This window comes from Eumetopias jubatus, unplaced genomic scaffold (assembly GCF_037043125.1).
Source record: "Eumetopias jubatus isolate StellerSeaLion01/CBP00866 unplaced genomic scaffold, mEumJub1_p1.0 scaffold_15, whole genome shotgun sequence".
Taxonomy (NCBI): domain Eukaryota; kingdom Metazoa; phylum Chordata; class Mammalia; order Carnivora; family Otariidae; genus Eumetopias; species Eumetopias jubatus.
Window position 1 is genome coordinate 7,842,427 of NW_028274821.1, and position 21,893 is coordinate 7,864,319.

At 40.6% G+C, this 21,893-nt stretch overlaps 1 protein-coding gene across 3 annotated transcripts in view; it reads left to right on the forward strand.

The window, feature by feature from the left end:
• Window positions 1-20,608: 20,608 nt before the first annotated feature.
• RFX3 (regulatory factor X3) overlaps window positions 20,609-21,893 on the forward strand; it is a 281,486-nt gene continuing 280,201 nt past the window's right edge. For 2 of the 3 annotated variants that reach the window (XM_088018771.1, XM_028117363.2), the window contains exon 1: window positions 20,609-20,751. The gene's annotated coding sequence lies outside the window, so the exon portion shown is untranslated. The remainder of the gene's footprint in view (window positions 20,752-21,893) is intronic. The other variant, XM_028117364.2, reaches the window with a different exon arrangement.

The following is a 21,893-nucleotide window of genomic DNA, read 5'->3' on the forward strand; positions in this document are numbered from 1 at the left end:
GAAAGAGGTCCGTGATTGGAGGTGGGACCTACTCCACCCCACCTTCTCTTCACACCTCGAAACCTAGCAAGTTGTCCTAGTGAGATCTGTGGCCTTGACTGAACACCTGGTAATGTCTTTCTCTCCCTTCTTCTAATAGGAGTGCTATAATTAGCTCACAAAGGGTTAAGCCATTTCTTTGCTTCGTTTTTGCACTGTGAAGTTGTTTGGGTGAATATTCATAGTTTGTCAGTCTGTACTCCCTATTCTTCATATTTAAAAAGGAAAAGAAAAAAAGAAAATACTGACTGATCTGGGCAGGATTAAATCTAGAAACAAATGAGATTAAATGTCTTCATGCTCCTTCTGACCATTTTGTGCGCACAGTAAAATCACTTTGCTGCCCCTCGAGGTGTAAGTGGAAGAACAGGAAAGGCATGGAAGAGAGTACACGCTGCTTTCATGCACATAGATATGCTTCTCACTTCATTCCTCTGGGGCTTAGGGGCACCTGTCTGAACAAGACTAATGGCTAATTTCCTCAAGCCTGGTTGGAACTAGACAATGTATATCCTTCCCAGTAGTGTGTTTTGAGGTTAACCCCTCTTGCAATTTTCCTTCCCTTAGAAGCCTGAGAGGTACTTATTGGTGGGCTGAAATAAAATCCTAGAACTTATAATTTGAAACAATTGGTTGAAAACAGCTTTGATCAAACCATGGTTATTCTGAGTCTCATATAGTCACTCAGAATTAAAGTCAAGGGTCAACCATTCTCTTAGATTCCACTGAAACCCCAAAACACAAAAGTTAGATAAAGGATAAGACATCATGGTTCATGAAGGTCAAGCTGGATACAAAGTAAGAATGAGTTGGGAAAAACATTTTACTTAAATATACTATATATGAGCAATTACCTTGAAAACTGTAGCATGATGATGATTACCTGAAGCAAACAGATAGTTGATTTCATAAAGACAAAGAAAAATGATATTTTATCCATATCTAATACTGTCTAAGTGAGAGAATATTCTCATTCTAGTTGACTGACCCCAGATTTTATTAAAGAAATATCCTCAAAGGACAAAAGAGTAACATAACAGTCTAGATTTAGTTGACATGAATTTTCTTTTGGTTCAATACCCAGTGTCCTTAATTAAGCTCCCTAGTGACTTGATGGACAGTAATGATTAATTAATTAAACTAATGCTTATTGAAAGTCTACTTTTGTCATAGGTATTTGACCCTTGGTTTTTAGGAGTTTTTCAACCACCGGGAGAGACAGATAAATAAAAGATTATATTAGAGAGGAATGGGACCATGAGAGTAAAAACACATGCATATGGAGAGGCATCTCAAAGAAGTCTGGGGAATTGGTAAAGGCCAATGGTGGTTGACAAGCTGAAACTCGAGTCAGACTGTCTGGGTTTAATTCCCTACTCTATAATGTCATTGTTGTATGACCTTGTGCATGTTGAGTCATCTCTCCAAATGTCAGTTCCTTAATCTGAAAAATTAAGAAAATAGAAGCACCTTTGCTAAAGAGGTTTAAGGGAGATTATATAATCAAATTTCTATTCTAAGATCATTCAAGGGGCACCTGAGTGGCTTGGTTGGATAAGCCTCTGCCTTCGGCTCAGGTCATGATCTCAGGGTCCTGGAATCGAGTTCTGCATGGGGGTTCCATGCTTAGCAGGGAGTCTGCTTGTCCCTCTGCCCCTCTCCGGGCTCGTGCTCTCTCTCTCTCTCAGATTAACATAACATAAAAAAAAAAAAGACCATTCCAGTAGCAGTTTCTATATCAGATAAAAGTAAAACCTTTGGGAGTGTCAGCTCAGGTAATCCCAGGGAGATGGACTGTTCTAAGACAGTGGCAGTGGGGAAGAAGGAAAAACAGTGAGCATGAAGAGATGAAGGATGAAAGATAGAATGTCCTGGACTTGGTGACTCGTTGGCTACAGGAGGTAAGTAATAGAGAGGAGTCTAGGATGACACTGGGTTTCTAGCTCAGGCAACTGGAAGGATGGTGATGCCATTCATGAAGAAAAGGAATACAGGATAAACAAATTAAATTTTAGGATAAAAATAATAAGGTCAAATATTGGATATTTTGAGTTGAAGGCATTTATGGGACTCTAAATAGAGATGCCCATCAGCAGAGAAGTCTGGGCTTCTTGAATATTCAGATTTTTAAATGAACATATGGGAAGGGATGTGCTTTATGGAGATGATGATTTTTGTTTTCAGATGAGGTATATACTACTAGAAACAAGTAATTTTTCTGTTCTAAAAATTAATGTCTGTGGTTTGAGATGCATGATGGAATCCTAGAGCACCTGATTATCATTAGATTAATGACTGAACCAGACCAAAAGTTTCAGCAATCATATTCTTTACCTTTTGCTATATTAATAGGCACATCTTTTAAAGCATTTTTGAAAAGTCTGGATTCATTATTAATTCGGGCGGGCTCCCTCATTTATTGGGGAAAAATATGATTTGTGTTTAGTCAACTCGTACAATCATCAGTATCGTGGAGGGGCAGCATGGTGAATAGTAGGTCCTTAACTGGGTGTGTGTATCCTGACGCCGAAACATTGGAAAAATTATGACCTAGGAAAAATTACTGAAGCTCTCTGGGTCTCATTTTCTCAGTATTCAAAAATGGGATTTATAATCTGTTAGGGTTGTTGTGAGGAGGGGTGAATACACAGCTCAGTGACTGGCACAAGGAGAATCATCGGTAAATGTTAGCTATCATTATTGTCCAAGATAATACAGCAAAATTCCATTGGAAAGCATCTGCTCTCATGACTGCATCGTTTTAGTTTCACCTAAAGTAAAATCATGTTCCTTGTGAACACAGGCATAAAACATTGCAAACGTATATGCTGCATTAATTTTTTTTATTATTTTTTAACTAATAATGAAGGATGGGTGGTTATATATACACACACACATATATCTCTCACATTAATAACAGTGTACATGTTGAGAGATATAAACATAAGAGAAACATAGCTATAAGTGTGGTTAAAGTGACCATATGATAACAATATTTAAACAGTACTTTGGATTTATATAGCACAAAGAGTCCAAAGTATTTTGTAAGTCTAAATTTTTTTTCTAAATACTTGAAAAATTTCAGTGATATATCAAAACCTTTCCCATAGCCTTTAGGAGGTAGTTTGTCACATCTAACTTTACAGAAAAAAAATATGGACCATCCAAACACATCTTGCCTTGGTGAAAGACTATTACATTAATTAGATCAATAAAAGCCTATTGGTATGGAGAAAATTTGCTTCAATGAATAATTGTTTCATCAAAATTTTACTGTGTAAAAATTTTTATACAAGGTTAGAGTTAATAAAAATTCAAATTTTAGTATTTCAATTGCAGTATTCCTGTATTGAGTTTTACCAATAGAAAATAGAACATAGGGGCGCCTGGGTGGCTCAGTCGGTTAAGTGTCTGACTTGGCTCAGGTCATGATCTCACGATCTTAAAAAAAAGATTTTATTTATTGATTTCGGAAAGGGAGGGAATGAGAGAGCACACAAGCAGGGGGCGTGGCAGGCTGACTCCCCGCTGAGCAGGGAGCCTGATGTGGGACTCATTCCCGGGACCCTGGGATCATGACCTGAGCCAAAGGCAGACGCTTAACTGACTGAGCCACACAGGTTCCTCAATAAATAAAATTTTGAAAAAGAAAAAAAAAAGAAAGTAGAATGTAGCATTTTAAGCATGTTAAAATTATAAAAATTCAAAAACTAAACCGCACTCAAGTATGTTTGTATCTATTCAGCTTAAACACTATGATATTATTTCAGGTTATTTCACCAATAACCAAATAACGTATCTTAAATCATAAATTTGAAACCACTGCATTGTTTACATTTCTTAGAGCAATCAACTTGAAAGTAGAGTATTCCTTGAAATTTAAAAATTGCTAATCCTTTTATAGATCATTATAGATCAAACACTGAAGCCCAGAGAGATGAAGGTATGTCCTCATAATAAATCTAGTTCTAAAACCCAAATTCCAAGTAAGTTGGGTAAACTCTTGTGATGCTATTGCCAAGAGAAAGTTGTCCAGATAATATGCAACTTTCTTTTTTTTTAAGTTTTTTAAAAAAATATTTTATCTATTTATTTGACAGAGAGAGGCACAGTGAGAGAGGGAACACAAGCAGGGGGAGTGGGAGAGGGAGAAGCAGGCTTCCCGCCGAGCAGGGAGCCCGATGCGGGGCTCGATCCCAGGACTCCCAGGACTCCGGATCAGGACCTGAGCTGAAGTCAGACACTTAGCCAACTGAGCCACCCAGGCGCCCCAATATGCAACTTTCTTAATAGGAAGTGCAACAGATTTTCAATCATTTTGGAGGCCACTGGGAGAAAGTTAAATTTAGAATGGTCTAACGCTAGTATCCCATTAATGTGAGAAGGAAGGTGTGTTTGGATGAAGAGGAGACTGACTCTTCTTCCTTTAAAAGCAACCATCTGCAGGCTTCAGAACTGGAAAAAGGAGAAAAAAAAATGCCTAATTATAAAGCCTCCAAGTTCATTTAAAAACCCACTTAGAATTCACAAAATTCCAAGCCCGTGAAGGAGAAACACTACAGCACAAACGGAAATTAGAAATCAAGAACCATTTTATATACTCTAGGGAAGAAATTTATGAAACTAATAAATCAATTTGTGGGGAATTATAAAATTAAAAGGATTCCAAACTGTGAACATTAAGGAACAACATTTCCGAGGACCAAAGGATAGAGTTTTGTGGCTTTTCAATAAAAATTATAGTTCTAGATTTTTGTTTTGTATTTTATTTTCTATAACCTTCCTAGTTTTTGACACAAACTCACTATTGCTAATATATTTGTCAAAGTGGTACTTAACTGTATTCTCCCTTTTTTCATACACATAAAAGTATATGAAGTGAGGTTTAAAGATTTATTTTTAAGGAAACAGTTTTCCAATATTTTTTTGTGTCTTAAAATTCCAGATTTGAATCTAGCAAAAAAAAAAACAAAACAAAACCCCAAAACACCAAAAAACAAAAAACAGTGGCATACTAATTACATTAGCAAGCATAAAAACATCGTAACAACTAAATTGAAATTCATTTTTATCAACCTTAAGCCCAAGACACCCGGTGATATTTATTGTACATTGGCTGTCTGTGGATTAGCTGAAAGTTAGGGCTGAGAGTGAGAGGAGCTACTCTTCCTTCTTCTGTTCATAAATTCATCACTATCCAATAACCACAGGAAGGAAGGATTCAGAGACTAAGATGAACTGAAAAGTATAGAAAATATTGAAACCACACTCATCAATAATCTTTGAAAATAATGACTACATAAATAAAAATGAAGGAGGTTTTCTTGACTTTGCAAAGGATTTTATACCATAATCTCTTTTGTCCAAGACCCCTAGCCCTCCATGTCTTCTTTGCCCTCTCTCTTACATGACTGTTTTCTTCTATTTATTTCACATTTTCATTGAGGTGACTTTTACAATGTATCAGGATATAAGATCAATATAAGCAGTTACATTCTCTACACTAGCAATGAACAAAAGGAATCTAAAAACATATCATTCACAATAGCATCAGAATTATGATATACTTAGGGATAACTCTGACAAAGACGTGGAAGACCTGTATATAAAAAACAAAAAAAAATTACTGAGAAAAATTAAAGAATATCTGAGTAAAAGGAGAGATACATCTTTTCCATGGGTCAGAAGACTCTGTACTATTAAGATGTTGATTCTCCTACTGGATTGATTTATAGATTCAACACAATACCAACCCAAATCCCAGCAAGTCTATTTGTAGAAACTGATAAGTTGATTCTAAAATTCATATGAACATGCAAAGGACCTAGAATATCCAAAACAACTTTGAAAAAGAACAGAAGAGAACAGGTTAATAGTGCCAAGTGTCAAATTTTATTATAAAGTGACAGTAATCAAAATAATGTGGTATGGGGGTAGAGAGACAAACATACCAGTGGAATAGGGCAGAGTCCCCAAATAGACCACACACATATGGACAACTGATTCTGACAAAGGGAGGAAGGCAATTCAGTGGAGAAAGATAGTCTTTTAAACAAATGGTACTGGGACAGCTGGATATCTGTACGAAAAGTTGTGAATGTCGGGGCACCTGGGTGGTGCAGTCAGTTAAGCATGTGATTCTTGGTTTTGGCTCAGGTCATGATCTCAGGGTCAAGATCAAGCCCTGCATCTGGCTCCATGCTCAGCACGGAGTCTGCTTGGGAATCTTTCTCCCTCTTCCCCTCCTGATTATGTGCTCTCTCTCGCTCTCTCTCTCTCTCTCTCTCTAAAATAAATAAATAAATCTTATAAAAAAAAAGAAACAAAAGTTGTGAATCTCAACCCTTACCTTACATCCTACACAAAGACTAATTTGAAATGTCTCATAGACCTAACCTTAAGAGCTAGAATAATAAAGTTTTGTTAAGAAAATAGGAGAAAAATCAAATGACTTTGGGTTAGGCAAAAATTCTTAGATAAAGCAAAGGCACAAACCATAAAATACAATATTGATAGATAAGACTTCATCAAAATTAAACTCTTTTGCTCTTTGAAAGATACCTTTAAGGAAATGAAAAGGTAAGCCATCTCCTGGGAGAAATCCTTGCAAAATCTATATCTGACAAAGGACTTACATCCAAACTGTGTTAAGAACTCTTGTAACTCAGTAAGAAAAGCAGCAACTCAAAAGTAGACAAAACATCGTCTTTTTACAAAGAGGATATACAAATGGACAGTAAGCACATGAAAAGAAGCTCAATGTGAGTAGTTACTAGGGAAATACAAATTAAAACCACAATGAGATTATTACTACACATCCGTTAGATTAACTGAAATTGAAAAGATATTTTAATTCTTGCCAAAAGGGTTGGTAAGGATGTGGAGAACTAGAACCCTCACACATTTCTGCTGGGCATACAAAATGATAAAAGCATTCTGGAAAGCATTCCAGCAATTTCTTATAAAGTAAAGACATACACTTACCATGACACAGAAATTTCACTTCTAGGTATCTACTGGAGTGAAATGAAAACATCTGTCCTCAAGAACACTTCTACACAAATGCTCCTAGCAACGTATTTAATAATAACAAAAATCAGAAAATAAATTGGAATATATCCATACACCGGAACACTACTCAGCAGTAAAAATAAATGAATTACTGATACACGCAATATATGGATGAATCTCAGAAACATCCTGACAAGTAAAAGAAGCCAGACCAAAAAGAAAAAAAAAAAAAACCCCAGAACTTTAAATATTGTATGTTTCTATTTATATGATATTCTAGTAAAGGGAAAAGATAGTGACAGCAGATCAAAGTTTTCCTGGGGTGAGGTATAGGCGGTGGGAGAAGATTGATTGCAAAGACCCACAAGGGAACTTTTGATGGTGATAGAAATGTTCAATAGCTTGATTATGATCATGGTCAAATGACTGCAGGTGTTGCCAAAATGTATCTAATTGTACACTTAATATGGTTTAATTTTACTCTATGTGAATTATACTCCAATAAAGCTGTTTTAAAAAAGGAACATGCATTTATTTCTACCCTGAGATGGCATAATACTGAGTATGAATGTACTTTATAAATGTCTCTGTTAGCTGGAAAAATTGGTTAGAAGGAGTAGAAATTAAAAACCACAGTAGGTGCAGGGATGGATTCATTTCAAAATCCCATCCTAATAAAGCTATTCTTGAGGATCGGTACTATGTATAGCCTGAAAGCAAATTGTGTGAGAGACATCATAGGTCCTCTTCCTTCTGTGTTCTGCCTTCAGAACTTCTTACTGCAAGTGGATAAATGGTTCTCTTATTTATTGCATTATTTCTTTACGGAATTATAGTGTGTTAATATCCTCTGAGTAGATCCAATGGCCTTTCTGAAGCCTTTTATGTGGCCAGATGGGAAGGGAATAGAATAATCTCCACTGGTCCAGTTTTTTCCTCTTTCCAAACATTAAAAAAAAATCAGGATGCCCTTAAAATCCTTTTTTCTCCAGTTTCTCTAAGAGCGGGGTTAACAAAGCCCAGTAACACTCTTAAAGCTCTCCTGCTGCTAAAGGGAGTGCAACAGAGACTGTCACCATAAGGATTGACTCCTGACTGAGAGCTGAGTCTTTCTCAAGAGGAATCTGACAATTAAGTGCAGAAGTTGCCCCTGGATCGCACCAAAGATTATCCCAGCTGGGGCCCTGAGAAGGGCTCCTGCGGAATATGGCCAAGGGGAAGCTCCTTTGTGGCACAGATCTTGAAACACCTTCTTGCCCTATGGGGCTGATCACAGCCAGATAACTACAGAGCAAATGCATCTTAGATTTCTAGAGCTTCACAAGAGGCTCCAAAGTCAAGTTTTTAAAAATTAAGTTTAGAAAGAGACACATTGTGGGTCAACAAAATGGTGGCAAATTTTAGGAGAAAATAAGCAGCGAAAATAAGATTATTGTGTACAGAAGTTTGCCAACGTTGTGCATTTCGTTTGCTTTCCCTCCTTTGATAGACCACATAGCACTGTTGCAAAATCAAATAGGAGTCTCTTCTTTAGGCTGTAGCTTTCAAAAATGACCGTATTCCCCATCAACAGGATTATTGGGTGTAAGATCAGTCTAGGGAAAGGCGGCTCAATAGAGTGACCAGATTCTTAGTGTGGTTTAAATCCTCAACTCTACAGGTATGTTATTTAGGGAAAATTACTTTAATCTGTTTCCTTATGGAGGATAATAATAGTATGTACATAAGGAATTGTTAACAGGATTAATTAAAATAATATATGTAAAAAACTGAGAAGGGTACCTAGCACCTAGAAAATGGTTGTACTAATTAGGATTCATTTTAACTGGGAGACCAAAAACAAGAAGGCTATGATTTTTTTTTCTCTCTCCTGTAAACATAGATAATACAGGGCAGTCTAGGGGTCTCATAATCAGTAGGGACTTAGTCTCCGATTCTGTTATGGTCCGGTGCCTGGTTTGGTCCAAGTTTGTAGGACTCTAGTTCTGAGCAGGAGGGTGGAGAAGGGGATGAAAGAATAAATGAGCAAAGCAAGCAAGGTGATTTCTTTGAAGGGGCCCCGTGAACAGTTCTGATTACGTCCCACTGATCAGATCTTAGTTACGAGTCCTCACCTAGCTTCAAGTAAGACTGGAAAAGGAGGTGCGAAAGGTCATTTTTTGGAAAGGGTCCAGTATAAACAAGAGCAATTCTGTTATGATAGAGGAAAGGGAAAAGAGAACGAGCAATCTGTCCCGTGCTTCCTAAATGTTAGCTAGGATTGTTACTTTGTTACCTAGAAGGCTCCCAGCTCCCTCTCCAGACCGGATGGTTCTTCCTAGCTCCTGTGGTTTCTATATGGGTGTCTCTACTTCCATGTGCCACTGAGATTTGCATTTATACACCTGTGCTCATTTCCCTCCCCCCTTTTCCCCTTTCCAATGTTCTGCTCAGAGTAAGTGTAATACTATCCTTTTCTTATATTTATACTATACTCACAATCTTGAGATTATTTTCTAATTTATTCCATATCTTTCTTTTTCAACAAGTCTGTTATGTAGTGAGTTGTCTTCCCCCACCTTGCAATTCATATATTGAACCCCTGACTCCCAGAACCTCAGAATGCTACTGTATTTGGGACTCTTTTGTTAAAATGAGTTCATTAGGGTGAGCCCTAATCCAATACCACTGGTATCCATATAAAGACAGGATTAGGACATAAACAGACACGGAGGAAAGACCCTGTGAGGACACAGGGAGAAGGTGGCCATCTACAAGCCAAGGAGAGGCTTCAGAAGAAACCAACCCCTCGGACACCTTGATCTTGAACTTCCAACCTCCAGAATTTTGAGAAAGTAAGTTTCTGTTAAAGCCAGTCAGTATGTGGTGCCTTGTTATGGCAGCTCTAGTGGAGGAATACATAGCCTGTGATCTTTTTTTTTTAAGATTTTATTTATTTGCGAGAGAGAGAGAGAGAGAACGAGAAGGGGGGAGCAGAAGGAGAAGCAGGCTCCCCACTGAGCAGGGAGCCCAATCCCAGGACTCCAGGATCATGCATGACCTGAGCCGAAGGCAGATGCTTAACTGACTGGGCCACCCAGGTGTCCCCATAGTCTGTGATCTTATTTGGTGGCATCAAAGTCCCAAGAAGAAACAGATCACACATGAGAAAGAAGGCAACTTTGAGGAGATCTTAAGTGCAGAGGGCCTAGTGGATATAGGGGAGCCAACTGAATGATGCATCAACCTAGGGAACCATGGGCTGTTACTGGTAGCCCCCTACACCCAAAGGTACGAGGGGGAAGGAGCCTTTATCAGAGTCCTCAGTCAAGGGATACAGCTATTCTGAAGCAACACTGTAGGGAGGGAAACAGGGTAATAATACCCAGATCTCACTCTCCTTCCTCCCTGACTCCAATCTCCTGCCAGTGCTGCCCGCTTCTGGAGACCAGAAAGCACGGGAATCCAATGAGGTGGTTCATGAAGGTCAGCCTTCTAGAAAGGAAGGCAAAGACAAGTAGAGAATGAGTGAATCTGGAAGAATAAAAGATGCCTCGCACAGGGAGGAACTTCGACTTTTAGTTCTTTTGTATCTTGCTTTCTTCTTTGTTCTCTACCTGCTCTGTTCCCCGCCTCCAGCCCCCCAAAGTGCCTGTGGTAACTCCTGTAGCATATATAGGACATCCTCAATAAATATCTGGGAACTGGGTATTTTTTATGCTCAGTAAGGATCACATATTGTATTTCCGTTCTGCCAATTTTCAGAATGTATCTCTCACTATTCCTAATTAGAGCGTTAATCCAAGTTTTAGCTACATTTGCCTCTACAACTATTACTTCCTTCATAGTTTCTTCTTGGTTCCTTCTCCACAAATGAAAAAAGATGAGCAGAGCAAATCAACTCACAACCCACAATACTAAAAAACAAAACAACAATCCCCCCCAAAACCAAAACACCTCAGTTGATTATATTTTCTGGTTACATTTTTTCCTTCTCTCACCTTTATATCGATTCATTATCATTGGCATCAGATGAAGAGTGTTTGTGGGGTATTTAAGTTTGTGTTGACTTCCTTTCCAAAGGTGTTATAGCTCCCAGCCTATGTTACCTGTTCCTGACAGATAAGCATTATATCTTTTGAAGTCTACAATAAACTTTTAGGATATTTCTTTCTCAAAGATGATTGCCCAATATAATAGTGTTTTTTTTTTTTCAAGAAATGCTAAGTTTTAATGTTTTGATTACACAACTAAATTAACTTAAGGAGCGCCAGGGTGGCTCAGTTGGTTAAGCGACTGCCTTCGGCTCAGGTCATGATCCTGGAGTCCCGGGATCGAGTCCTAGGATAGAGTCCTGCATCGAGTCCCAGGACCAAGTCCCCCATCGGGCTCGTGCTCAGCAGGGAGTCTGCTTCTCTCTGACCCTCCTCCCTCTCACGCTCTCTCTCTACCATTCTCTCTCTCTCTAATAAATAAAAATCTTTAAAAAAATAAATTAACTTAAAAAGTTTCTTATAAGAATTATTTATATTGGATACTTCCGTAGTTTACCAAGAAAGTACGCCTCAGCAGGGTGAATGCCTACTCAGATAAAGCTGCATGCTAGATCTTCTTATTTATTCATCATTTAGTTCTGCCATCTCTATAGCTGGTTCCATAGAAGCTAATGTATTTTCTGGCTTTTCCAGAAACACAGTGCTTTGTATTACATTGTTGGGTCACTGAATCAGTAGTGACTTGAAAGAAAATGACATGATTATTTTATGTGATTTTTACTTTGTATCTTTTTGATTTGATTTGAGGAAGAATTTAATCTTAAAAAATTATTCACTTTCAAAAATAGGCATGTTTAACCCTATGAAAAATTCCTTGTCAGACTTTTATATATCGTTTTAAATTATTCACATTCATATTTCTTGTCTTTCATCGATCTTCAACCAAATTAAGTGTTCTTTCTTTAAGGGTTACTTCTTGTGGGTGAAGGATGATATCACATTTAACAAGAAGTCTATAATTATTGTGTCACACATTTGATGCTACAAATAGGCTTTCCTGACAATGTAAATCCAATTGTCTTGATTTTTATGTGTAATTTTATAATGAAGTAAAGATTGTAGGGGGCAAATTAGTGTACTGAGTTCAAATACACTTAAGTCATCTGAGAAAATAATTTTTCTATTTCTTGATTACATTAGTTTTTTTCCCCTCATCTTTATGAAACCAGTATTTGGAACTTACTGTAATTTTGTTATCTCAGTGAATTCCCATATCTTTTGGTTAATTAACACTCCCTCAACCCCCCATTGGAAGAATGAAAAATAAGAGATAAATTATTTTAAATTCCATTCTCCTGCTGAATTTGGATTTCAGGGCCATTTTATTCATGAAGCACTATATTCAGGAGTTACACGTTTTTCAAGCTTCTCTGAAAATGTTGATCTTAAAAAAAAGTTGACTTCAAAATATGCAAAGAAAGCTGCAGATCAAGATGAACAAATACTTGATTAGATGCCTACAAACTTACCATTATGTCATTTGTAACTCAGTTCTTAGTTACCTATATTTTATGTTATATGAATATATTTTACTATGTTTGATATGATGTGGGGCTGGAGATCTCCAAAACCAAATTCTAGTAAGTACATTCACACATTAAGCCAGATCTAGGAGTCTTAAAAATGACTTTAATCTCTTTTATGGAAGAAAATCCACAATAGCCAAACTGTGGAAAGAGCCAAGATGTCCATCGACAGATGAATGGATAAAGAAGATGTGGTAGATATACACAATGGAATATTATGCAGCCATCAAAAGGAATGAGATCTTGCCATTTGCAACGACGTGGATGGAACTGGAGGGTGTTATGCTGAGTGAAATAAGTCAATCAGAGAAAGACATGTATCACATGACCTCACTGATATGAGGAATTCTTAATCTCAGGAAACAAACTGAGTGTTACTGGAGTGGTTGGGGGTGGGAGGGATGGGGTGGCTGGGTGATAGACATTGGGGAGGGTATGTGCTACGGTGAGCGCTGTGAATTGTGCAAGACTGTTGAATCACAGATCTGTACTTCTGAAACAAATAACGCAACATATTTTAAGAAAAAAGAAAAGAAGATAACAGGAGAGGAAGAAAAGGGGAGTATGTTAGAGGGGGAGATGAACCATGAGAGATGATGGACTCTGAAAAACAAACTGAGGGTTCTAGAGGGGAGGGGAGGAGGGGGATGGGTTAGCCTGGTGATGGGTATTGAGGAGGGCACGTTCTGCATAGAGCACTGGGTGTTATGAACAAACAATGAATCATGGAACACTGCACCAAAAACTAATGATGTAATATATGGTGATTAACATAACAATAAAAAAATTAAAAAAATAAAAAGCCAGATGTTAGACTTACTAAATAAAACTTTTAGTTTTTTAAAAAAAAAAAAAAGAAAATACTAGCTAAAATTTCAAACAGTGCTTGGAAGCAAGTGTTTTTAAACATTCCACTGTACAATGTGTATTTTTGTGTTCCCTGTCCCTCAAAATGAAAATGTTTATAAGCAAAACAAAACAAAATTTTTGGAAAAAATATTCCATGCACGTAAATTCTCTTTTTAAAACAAAACAAATGGCATCAAGAGACAAATTCATGTAATTTGAATTAAGTGATCTATTTTTTCCTTATTAGTGGCTGAGGTAAGTTGGTAAAAAAAAATATAAGGGTGAAAAAAATTCAGTCATATGCTTTAACTGTTGACATAAGTATTAAAAAACTATTTAAATGTAGGCTTTATAATGTATTGTGATGTTGGTGGGGGGAGGGTAAAAATATCTGACATGTTCCAGTGGGAAGACACTTCTAGTATATTTAAATAGGAATAATGGCCCTACAGGAACTTGGGAGATGTTTTTTTCCAGACCGTACATTACATTAAAGGCAGGGGGTGGGGGGCGGAATAAAGGGAGAGAGAGAACCAATTTAAAAAGCATTTCTTTGCCAGTTAAAGACTTGATCAAATAAAATCACATTTTTTTAAAGATTTTTTATTTTTTTATTTGACAGAGAGAGAGTACAAGGAGGGGAGAGTGTGGCAGGCGGAGGGAGAGGGAGAAGCAGGCTCCCTGCTGAGCAGGGAGCCCAATGTGGGGCTTGATCCAGGACCCCTGGATCATGACCTGAGCCGAAGGCAGATGCTTAACTGTTTGAGCCACCCAGGCGCCCCATAAAATCACATTTTTGATAAAGAACCTTTGATAATAATTGAGTAAAAATGAAGTACTTTTTGGCATACATTGCTGATTAAATTATGAGAATTAATCCCTAAGTTATAAGAATTAATCTCTAACAGTTAAACTCATTATCTTGTAAAAATATACCTGTGGCTCATAAAGTTAAGAAATATTGGTGGAAGTATCAGTTAAATTTATAGGAAGTATTTCCTCCACCAAAAAAATTTCCTTATTTCACAAAAGTATTACAAGAACATATATGTTTAGAATTTTGAACCAATTTACCTGGTGTGCCATGTCTGAAAATCCTTGAAAATTAGAATTTTAGAATTGAGATCATTCACTATTTAATTCTTGATTTACCAGTCTTTTCTTGCACCTCCAAAAGCGTCGAGGCTTAACTGTTACCTAGAGAGTTTACATGACTTTCTCAACCTGGTCAGAGTTAGCATCAAAATCTCTCAAGTACTCCTAATGTTACCTCAGAATAAGATTACAAGATATTTCCATTCCAACAGGGAAATAGGAAAAACAATCTCTTTAATTATCTAGCATTCACTTAAGCCCTCAAAAGCAATTCCTTTGGTTTCTAGATGTATTCAGGATCCAAACGTGGCAGAACTCATTTCTTTGAGCAGCAAATAAACATTATCTACCATATGGTCACATTTAACACATTTTTGAAGATTTGCCAAGGATAATTTTACTATCTATTACTTATCCTTTTCTCTGCAGTGTTGAATGAAATATTAAGGAAAAAGTGGGTTCAGCTGGGTAGGTGATACCATAATAAATACATCTATTAGTGATTTCTGAGGTTTGGGGGCAGGCATTATTGACATATAATGCATATATAATGTGCACTGTATACAGTTTTGACAATTGTAACCACACATGTAAATACTACCCAAAACAAAATCTAGAACAGCACTCTAACAGAAATTCTGCAATATTAATGTTCTGCAACTGTACAGTCCAATTTGGTAGCCACTAGCCAACTGTGGCTACAGCGCATTTTGTCAGTGTGAGGGACACCTGGGTGGCTCAGTCTGTTAAGCATCTGACTCTTGATTTCGGCTCAGGTCATGATCTCAGGGTTGTGAGATGGAGCCCTGTGTTGGGTTCTGCACTGGGTGTGGAGCCTGCTTAAGATTCTCTCTCTCTCTGCCCGCTATCCCCCCAAAATAAATTAAAAATGTCACCAGTGTGACTGCAGAACTTTTAAATTTTACTTAATTTTAATTTACAATTAGATTTTAATAGCCATATGAGGCTAGTCACTACCAAAGTGGACAGTGCATAATACTCTATGTCACTTTAGATAATTCTCCTACGTGCTGTCTTAGTAAATCCCATCTAGAAATACTAAATGCAGATCAGTTTTCCATGTTCTTAAGACTTTTTGTAAAAGGATTCATACACTATGTATCTTTGTGCCTGGCTTCTTTTGCTGAACATAATGTTTTTGAGATTCATCCACCCAAGTTTCTTTATGTATCATTAGCCGGTTCCTTTTCATTGCTCAATAGTATTCCATTGTATGAATGTATCAAAATTTGCTTTTCCATTCTCCTCCTGATAGATATTTAGGCTGTTTCCAATTATTTTATTTACTTTAAAAAATATTTTATTTATTTATTTATTTATTTATTTATTTATTTATTTATTTATTGAGCATGCAAATGGGGAGAGGTGCAGAGAGAGAGAATCTCAAGCAGACTCCGTGCTGAGCATCGAGCTTCATGCTGGGCTCAATCTCATAACCCTGAGATCATGACCTGAGCCAAAATCAAGAGCTGGATACTTAACTGACTGAGCCACCCAGTCACCCCTCCATTTATTTGATTTTAATGTTACAAATATTGTATTTGACATTTTGCATTAATTGAAGGGAAAAAGCTGCATGTGTGTATTCTGGTTTTGAGAAAATTTAGTCAACATAGGATTCTATTATTATCTTTCTGTGCTGGGGTAAAAATTCAATTCCTGGTTATATATATGGATGTAAGGATATAAGATATACCTCAGGACTGCTGAGTAAACACCTGGTTTGTATTACTTAAAACACAATTAGACCAATCCACCAGAAGAAAAAATATCGCAGTGTTTTTGTTTTTATTTATTTATTGCAATGTTTTTAAAACCAAAATATATTTGGGTGAGGATGGGTAGATTTGGGGTTTCTCCAGAGAACACTGGCAAATTATGTATAGTTTTGAATTACCTTGGCCTTTCCCAGTCTCTATTTTTTTAAAAATGATTTTATTTGAGAGCTAAAGAGCGAGCACATGAGGGGGAGGGGCAGAAGAAGAGGGAGAAGCAGACTCTCCACGGAGCAGGGAGCCAGATGTGGGATTCAATCCCAGGACCCCAGGATCATGACCTGAGCTGAAGGCAGATGCTTAACCAACTGAGCCACCCAGGCACCCCTCTATTATTATTGATAATTCATACATCCTCAGAACTTCAGATCTAGTAAAGGCAATTAGTAATCTAGTTGTCTAATTCCCCAGTGCTCTGCATATCATAAATACTCAATAAATACTGGTTGAAATGAAACTATTCATTTCACATATGAGAATTAAAACTCTAGGTGTCCCTTAACTGAAGAAAATCAGGTATTATAATCAAATGAAAAGTCTGAAACAGGAGTGGTTTCTGCTTCATACAAGGATTCACCACAGATTCAGTTGTAAGCTGTGACAGACCAATACCTTAATTTTCAAAACTCTCATACAATTTTTCAGAAGTAAACCAGTCCTCATCAGTATTTTATCTTTTCATAAGCAGCTTTTCCTTTTATAAGCATTAATGTTAATTTATTAGTTCTTGAATATGCAGCAGATATCAATAAGAGGAAAAAACCTAATGACAATATTGAAAAGGAAATTTACCCTTAAGAGTGATTTATAAAGTATTCATCCATACATAATCCGGGCTTCATAGTTTTCAAGTGGTGCAGATACAAACGTGTTAAACGATGTCTCTGCCAATCAGTCCAAGCTGAGAGCAGAAACAATCCAAGTTCAAAGGACACAGCATTTTAAATTCACAGATACTGACTTTGGGCATTTTACAGATAAGAACTATGGCCCATTTTCGGTACTCAACAAATAACTACTGCATTGGCAGTTTACTGCATTTGTCAAGGAATATAAAATATTTTTTGGTTAGGTGTCTTTTCTTATTGTGGCTAGAGTGTATTGTCTGTTAACAGGTGATAAATGCTAGACACTGCTGGGTCTTTTCTGTGACTTATGTAATTTATTTCTGAAATATATGTACAATATATGTGAAATTGCAATTATGCTTAAAAATGACTAAAAAGGAGATCCTATCAGAAGTGACTAGAAGGGGATTTCTGGGTCCTTTCATAACTAGTTATAGCACAAAACAATACATACATATATAATCCAGCATGTCTCTGAATCTAGAGCTTGAACTGGTAGCTTGGTTATCTGAATCAGTGTGGTGGTAACATTGGGAAAATTTCATATTGTAGGGACCTCACTATGGTGTTAGAAGTCCTACCATCAACTATCTTTTTTTTTTTAAAGATTTTATTTATTTGAGAGAAAGAATGAGAGAGAGAGAGAGAGAGAGAGAGAGCACATGAGAGAAGGGAGGGTCACAGGGAGAAGCAGACTCCCCGCCGAGCAGGGAGCCCGATGCGGGACTCCATCCCGGGACTCCATGATCATGACCTGAGCCGAAGGCAGTCGCTTAACCAACTGAGCCACCCAGGGGCCCCTACCATCAACTATCTTAAAACAGGGAAAAACAGTGTAAATCCTAACTTTTTAAGAACTCACTTGAAGAAATTTATCCATTCCTAACCCAGGAAAAGGCCAAATCAAGAAAGTTAAAAAAACAAATAAACAAACCCAACCCCCCCCAAACAGTCTCGAAGCAGCTTAAAGCTGGTGTTACAGTGTCCTCACATAAAGGTCACATACTTTTTCTAAGAGTTCGTCAAAGTACCTATTTATACTCTTGGGACACAGTTGTGCACAAGCTTCATTATGCGGTTTTCTTGCCTGCAGACTGAAAGCAGTCAATTACCTGCGCTCACCGACAGCAGTAAGAAGCAAGGGCCGACAGGGAGAAGGGACAGGCAAACTGTAATAAGCAATTCAACTAAAAAAGCAAAGCTATTCAGTGCTTTGGGGTGTGAGCAAACTGCCCTGCACAGCGTCACAAGGACAGAGGGCTTTACATCTGTAAATGTGGTCAGAATGATTACCAGTTCTCAGCAGGCACGCATACCTTACTTTCCACGCGTCTGTCGAAACTATTATTCTAAATCTGGAGAGTTTAACAACTCTTGGTCACCGCATTGTCATTTGCCTCGGACTAAAAGGGTCTAGTACCAGTGAGTCCTGAAACCTTTTAGCTTTAGCACTGGGCTCGCTGCGTTCACGATTACATTATAACACCCTAGTATAAGCCTCTGTGGGTCGTTAGGAGATTACCTACGGCAACATCACTTTCCTCAATCTATTGTTTCAGTCGTTGCTTCCTAAAATACCCTTATCTAATATTCCATGTCACGGAGCAGTAAAACAAAACCGCTGACTATTTAAAGACTCTGTGCCTTGTTTTCCCTAAAATGAGAATAGTTCGTACCTAACAGAGGGTGCTGTGAGGATTAAATGAGATAATGTATGTAAAACACTAAGCACAATGTCCGGGGCAGCGTAAGCGCTCAGTAATGGTCGCTATTATTATTTTAGCACTGGGAATCTATGTCGGCCCAAATCCCTGATTTTGCAGGTGCAAAAATTAAGCCTCCAGAGAACTGACTTCCTTAGGCTCTACTTCTAGTGTTATTGTGTTGGATAAGCAGCTTAGCTGCCCGTGCTGGAGGCTCGGGGCACTGGCAGGGCCCGGGGGCATGTGCCTGCAGGGCTCCTGCGTGCAGAGAACTGGACCAGCATGCTGGAACCCGGAGCGACGGGCGGCTGGGCTCCAGAGAGCCGGTTGTGTGCTAACAGCATCCATCACGGAGGAAGCCATTCGTCCACACAGCCGGAAACACAAGACCCTCAGATACCGCAGGTTGTCAATAAGGGCGAGGCAGGGAATAGGGCAGTGGGCTGAGCTCAGATGCCCCGGTTCGGTCAACTTTCGAGAGGGGGGAGGGAGCAGCTTACTTCGGGATGGTGGCGGGGGGCGGGCAGAAATGAACGGGGTGCTATCTCAGGCAGGTGTGAGTTACCCCACCCCTCAGCGCCTTCCGCCGAGGGGGACCGCCATGCATTCTCTAGCCCTCCGGCAAGGACAGCCGCCCGCCCCGCAGGCAGGGAGGGAGCCCCTCGGTTCTCGCGCAGCAGCCGGGGCCGGACGAGCTCGGCCCCCGCCGTCCGCGCGCCACGCCGCGGCGGGACAGCGGGATGCGGCGCGCGGCCCCCGCACGCCCCCGGGCCCGCCTGCTCTAAGATGGCGGCGGAGGCAGCTCGCTCACACCCCGCCGCCCGCGCTCCTCCGAGTCCGGGCCGCAGGAGGCGGGAGCGGGCCTGAGCGCCGCGAGCAGGAGGGCGCAGGCGGCTCGGACCCTCCAGTCCGGCGCGAGCCCCAGAGCTTTGAAGCGCCCAGGCATGCTAGAAGCCAGGACGCGGACGCAACTGCGAACACAGCCGGCGCCTCAGAAACGAAGAGGGGGGGGGGGGGAAAAAAAAAAAAAGGGGAAAAGGGAAAAAAAAAAAAAGGGCGAGCGAGCGGCGGCACATCCGGGACCCTCCGCCCGCCCCGCCCCGGAAATGATGTTTCAGGCCAGGAGCGGGGGAGGAGACCGCTCTTCAAAGTGGATTCTTTCCCCGCCGTAGTTGGTCTCCCCACAAAGTGTCTGGAATCGCCGTCAACACCCCCTCTCCCGGGTTACTCGTTACCCTCTCGCGGCTCTGGGGCGTCTCTGCACAAAGCTGGCTGCCGGGACTGGCAGCTGTCGCCTCGCAGAAAGTACCCCTCGCACCACGCCCCTGCACTCCCCCTGCTGCCTAGTTAGCGCGTGGAGTAAGCCTACCTCCGAGAGGACTCTTGGGTGACCTCGGCCCCTGCCAAACCTAAGCGAAGCTCCTCGGAGCCCTTCCTCGGAACCCCGCCTCGCCCATCCCCGCGCACCCGCCCAGCCCAGCCCAGCCCAGCCCAGCCCAGCCCAGCCCTCCACCCCGGCCCGGGCTCGGGGCTGTCCGTCACGGTGCCGAGCCCGCCCCTTCCGGCGGCTCGCCGGGCCCGCCTCCTCCCCTCTTCCCTCCCCACCCCTCCCCGTGCGAGTGTCTCCCTCTCCCTCTCGCTCCCTCTCTCTCTCCCTCTCTCTCTCTTTTGTGAGTTATAGCAACCGTTGCCTTGTGAATCAAGCGCCATAGTCACCGTAGTCCTGGCGACTGTTACCCATCAACAACAACTACTCCTCTCCTCCTCCTCCTCCTCTTCCTCCTCCTCCTCCTCCCCACCACCACCATCTCCATCACCCACCAACAACACCACAATAATCCACAGCCAAGGTGAATATTCTTCGGTCTCTACATGTGTGTGGGAGCGTGTGGCTGCGTGTGAACGCGTGTGTCCGTGCGTGTGTGTGTCCGTGTGCGCGAGCCGAGTGTGGCTGTGCGGGGGTCTCACTCCTGACACCGGGGGCTGCCGCTGCGGCGCCGCCGCCGAGGGGCTCCGTGCCCCGGCTTGTTTACAATGGACCGAGCGCGCCGCGGCTGGCTCGGGGGTGTGGGCGCCGCGCCGCCCCGGCCCTCGGCGGCCGCGCTTCAGGGATGGAGCGGGCGCGCTGGGGGCTGCGAGGCGAGCGGGAGAGGGAGCCACAGTTCCCCGACGCGGATGGTGGAGCTCTCCCCTAGGTCTGGCTCAGAGGAGGAGGGTCAGGTGAAGAGATAAGGCTTGCTTGCTTTCTTCCTTTAATTTTCTTCTTTTCCAAAGCTGCTGGTTTCCTGCTTCTCTCCAAACCGAAATAGACAGCAGCGTGCCGGGGGGACCCAAGAGGTGGTGTCTTGTTGTTGTTGTTGTGCACTTGTGGGGCCTTGTTACGGGTTTTGTTATTTTTATCCTCGTACAACGGTGAACTTTTCCCACCGCCTATTCCCTTCATTTTTGCCCCTCTTTGCCTTGTGCTAAATGGGCTGCTCTGCTTTTGCCATCATCAGCTGCACGGTTTCTTTTTTCTTTTAAAACTGTGTTTTCTTTGTGCTGCAAACAGTCTTAATATCCATTCAGCACTCTTCCCTCTCCCCCCCCCCTTTCTTTTCCCCCCACACCCCTTGCACACACATTGAAACCAGGGGCCTCTTCGCTGAACTCTTTGCTGCAATGGAAAAGAGATTTTTAAAACAAGTCTCTCTCTTCTCTCTTTCTCTCTTTTTTGGGGTGTGTGTGTGTGTGTGTGTGTGTGTGTGTGTTTGTGTGCGCGCGCGCGTGTGTGTGCTTGTGATTTAAACCAGATGCAGGGCATCTGTGATACTTGGGTTAGTAGTTATTGACAGTGCTTTATCCTTCATGTGGAGATGGGAGGGGTAGTAGTGAGGTTCCATTTCACTTTGATGAACCTCCTTCCCCACAGTGGAGTGTTAACAGTTTTCATTGTGGTTAGGAGACTTTGTGTGTGATAAATAGGGAAAGGGCATAGGGAAGCTTTGTGAGA